This window comes from Pseudorasbora parva, chromosome 15 (assembly GCF_024679245.1).
Source record: "Pseudorasbora parva isolate DD20220531a chromosome 15, ASM2467924v1, whole genome shotgun sequence".
NCBI lineage: Eukaryota > Metazoa > Chordata > Actinopteri > Cypriniformes > Gobionidae > Pseudorasbora > Pseudorasbora parva.
Genome location: NC_090186.1, coordinates 28,498,705 through 28,503,202, shown reverse-complemented (window position 1 = coordinate 28,503,202; position 4,498 = coordinate 28,498,705). Strand labels below are relative to the sequence as shown.

The 4,498-nt window shown below is 34.7% G+C and overlaps 1 long non-coding RNA gene across 1 annotated transcript; it reads right to left on the bottom strand.

Moving 5' to 3' along the window:
- Positions 1-348: 348 nt before the first annotated feature.
- Positions 349-2,972, bottom strand: LOC137041925 (uncharacterized). Its single transcript, XR_010898183.1, has 5 exons — positions 2,874-2,972; positions 2,121-2,263; positions 1,813-1,934; positions 1,180-1,300; positions 349-751 (listed from the first exon to the last, which is right to left on the bottom strand). It is a non-coding gene; the product is annotated as an uncharacterized lncRNA (long non-coding RNA).
- Between the last annotated feature and the right edge of the window lie 1,526 nt (positions 2,973-4,498).

Sequence of the window (4,498 nt, the reverse complement as noted above, 5' to 3'; positions counted from 1 at the left end):
GTCACAATTTCATCTACACCCTCTTCACGTACCTGGCATCGAAAATGTGCATGCTTTAATTTGTATTGCAGTAGTAGATGTACCAGAATGATCAACATGGATCATCTTCAGTTAAGCTTGAAGTGTTTGTAATCCTTTCCTTTATTTCACTGAAAACTGACATACTTGTCACAGCATGCAAGTATATACAACTTTTTGGAGCATTTTACCAAATATAATATAACCAGATAAAAAATGTTTACTTCTCAAGTAAAATATTCTTGGTAATTAATAAGATAACCTAAATAAACTGGTTGAATGTGTATTTACTGTACCAAACACCATACACAATACTCACCATACTTTATCACTCAACACTTTATTGGAGGATACAGTATACAGTTGATAAAGTAGAATAAAGTCAAATAAGATTCAAGATAAATAAAAATGGGTTTTAAAAAACACATTAACATCATATTAATCCATTCACAGCTGCTGAAGCCACACAAATGAGTGCCACATAATCCCATCCAGTCAACTATGATACAGAAAACAGATTTGATATAGTGTTGGAAAATAATGATTCATTATTACAACTAGACTGGTTTCTGTCTCTTCCCTCTATCATGTTCATGTTCTTCTTCTTCTAAACAGTTCGCCCACTTGTACCCTACAGTATAATCAATGTACAGATGATGTGATCACTGATGTTGTGTAGCCTTTTCTCAACCAGAGGAAGAAGTCGTATAATCCGGCGTTCTCCAGTCCTGGTCTAAAAGTAAAACAACAAACACAATTCAGATTAAGTTTAATGTACAGTCAGGTTAACCTATGTTCTTCAGTAAACTCTCCACCTCAAAATGGGCAGAAATGCCAATTCCTGATTTAAATTTACAAAGCAGCAGTCAGTACATAAAATAATATACACATTGAAGCATTATGTATAATATTGCAGCCCATAATATTAGCCAAGTACTGAACAAAAACTAATTTACCCATATCAACAGCAACCTTTTAAACAGTAGATCTTTTAGAAAGGCATGGTCTCTTCTGAGCCTTTGTCAGTGATGCTAGATTTCTTTAGTTACTTGTTTCAAGAGCATCACTTGTGATAGCCTTTACAATATAAAATTGTTCAAATACTGCAATACAACTTTCATGGACAGAATTAAGAAATAGGTACCCAGGCACCAGACTTACCATGCTTATGAAGCACCCATGGCCATGTATAGTTCTCAGAGAGCAGAGTTTTTGCCTCTTGTATTCCTCCTTGGCAGCACATCTTTTTCCTGTAGAATTTGTGCCTTCTCTTGCTATCCATCTTAAAACACAAATGCAATGTGTTTAGTCTGTGGAGTATAAGGCCTTGTTTCAAGCCAAAGAACTAACCAGATATTACACATAATTCAAAGAACATTTACTATTTGATTCCTAATATGTCCCAACTCATTATCTTCTAAAGCTACCCAGAACCATCCATGGTCTACAAAACAATGGCGAAATACATGGAGTTTATAACAACTAAATGCTTTTTCCCACACTTGTCTGCTTTTATCTAAGACAAACAGACGGTGCAGTTTTTAAGAACTGAAGGCCAAAAGTGTAATAATAATTGTATCAAAAAGGAAAACAAATATTTACCATTTTAAATAAATCCAAGATACAGAACCTCATTTGCTTATTTTAGGAGTTATTAAAAGATTTAGACATGAATAATGGTACATATTTTATCAGAGTAGAAAGAATGATCACTGTTGAAATGAATAGTCCTTTGAGAGATCAACATCAAATTTTGTACTACATATTACAGCATTGCTTCAATACAAGACATACCAATGGACTTGCGCACTTTTCTGTCTTCTTCGGGCACAAGATGTCCATCTTCCTTCCTCACCCTAAACAAATGACTTATTTTCTTAGCTTGCTTCGATATAAGGTCTGGTCTTTCTTCTCTTCTGTAAAACAAGAAAGTCTCACTTACTCTGTGAAGCAAATACTATTGTTTTTAAAACATATAAATTAAGACAGTTACAATAAAGTTAATTTATCATAAGATTAAGGTGAGCATTCGATGAGTATATATATATTAAAACTGTATATACTTTAGTATATATACTGATACTGATAATATTCAACTTTACCTGTGAAGGGCTGATTACGGCAAGATTCGCTGAGAATCACTAGAAGCTCTTGTGAGGGTTGACTCTTAAAAGAGCTGTTGAGTTTGATATTGTAGAGATCTTTTAAACAAAAATAAATAAATAAAAGTAATCTGCAAGTAATCCTGCAAGACAGAAAGAAAGAGGAAATTGTATTACATTGCATGCAAGTTGTGAGTTCATACATAACTGTTTCTTGCTGTAAAAAAACGTTGCATAATTAAATGTTAAATACATTTATTTAGTAAGTTCACAGATATGTGTGCATTCCCATTATTAAAAGTATATAATAGCAAGCTATATCATATGAATTTGTTTGAAAATGTAGATAACTCACTTGACTTTGTGATCACATAAATTATTTACATGCAAACGGGACGTTATAAACATTGCAACTGATCTGATTAAGAAAAAATAATCGAATATCTGATGTCATGTGACCGAAGTGGCTTTTTGAGGCTTTTGCATCTGAACTCTTCATATACAAATACAGCTCTGAAAAAAAAAAATTAAGAGACCACTTAACATTTAGAAATCCATGTTAAGTGGTCTCTTAATTTTTTTCAGAGCTATATGTACGAGAATCATACGAATTTGACAACTTGTTAAATCTTGTGAATTATTAAGACTTTGGGAATATGTTCTTACTGATTGAGCTATAGGATTTGTAAGAATAAGTAACAACAAATGCTAAATAAAATGTTTGATAAAGGGTTCAAACCAACTCATACATACCATTACAAATATTTGCTGTTGCAGCTTTCGGTTTTCTCCGTTACTTCTCCACAAACAAGAATGGGTTGACTGAGTCCGAGAGGCCCTTTTGGTCTTTTCAGGTAAAAAAAAAAAAAAAAAAGAAAGAGAGAAAAAAGTCATAATATATAATATATAGCATTAGAAAGTATACTATTTAAATAACAATATTTGGATTTTACATTAAAATGCATTTAAAGCATGGTAATTGTTGTGGCTACTGTTTATTTACAACAAACATCACATTAAAACTACCAATACTGTGGTAAACCAGGGTATATGCAGGAGTCCTGAAGTTAATTTCAATACCTTTTTAAGACTTTTTAAAGACCTTCTCAAAATATTTTAAGACCTCATCGCACTTCAAGTTCTAATCGGCAACAAACCTTTAATAAACAGTTGTAATCGAATGTAGACTTAAAATCTCAATTGTAGGCCAATTTTGTATTGTTTATATTGCATATCTGTTTTATAACGTATGGAGGGCGACACATTACCTAACTGTGCATTACGCAAAATACATGACGTCACCCATAGACAGCGCTCGCCAGGGATGGAAATTAACTTTTTTCAAAGTCTACCACTCACTGTTTTTACCAGCCACTTTTTTGTTTTTAACAAATTAATACTACAAGCTCTACAATACTTGGGCAGTTTATTTAATCTCAAGTCTCAATGAAATACTGACATTTTCACGATGATTTGTGGTCTTGTATGGCTTCCAGTTTTATGGTTTTTAGTCCCAAGAATGAAACTATGCGTTCTGGCATCTTTGAAGCGTGTTGACAACATACTGAGCATTGTCAGTAGGGATTGGGAAGCACCGAAATCAAAATTCTTGGCCGAAACAAAAAAAGAAGAAACAAAAGCCGAAAACCGAAAAATAAAATTAAAACTAAAATGTTTAACTCGACCTCACTCATGTGTACATTAAATAATAATGTTCATGCCTACTGGCCTGCAGAAAGGTACAGAAATTGAATAAAGTAATCAAATGTAAAATAACTGCATATTTAACTGTTTAAATGAAAGATTAATTAAACTTACAAAAGCTATTCAATCAAGAGCATTGTTTAATGTCAAACTAAATATAAGGACATCACTCAGACAGCAGTAAAGGCTACTGCGCCTTTAAGACCTGAGGCAGGGATATGCTCGTCTTTCTCGACTGTGCATACTATACAGTTCTCTTAAGGCATATTCAGACTATGTCTGCTAGGATACTCATCAAGATGGACATGTTGACATACTTCTTGTGTGAGTTTGTCCGTTTAAGCGCAAGATTTGAAAGAGAACTCAATATTTGCGCGCTGTGAGACTCGCGCGCGCTCTCGGATGATGCACAGCGTCAGGTCTTCTCTCAGCGCGCGAGTCTCACAGCGCGTCTTCACGCGAGTGATGACGGAGAAAACGACTGGTTATATGCGCACATACGGCAGCACTCGCATGCATTGAACAAAGTTTACAAAGAGGTGAAACAGCTCGGTAGGTGAAGCGATTTTACCCGCCACAACTCTAAATCAGCCGCATTTGGCTGGTGGCGGTGCTAATTTCCATCCGTGGCGCGCGCGCTCCGAGCCGATCTCAGACTGAGCGCCCCGTTGTTT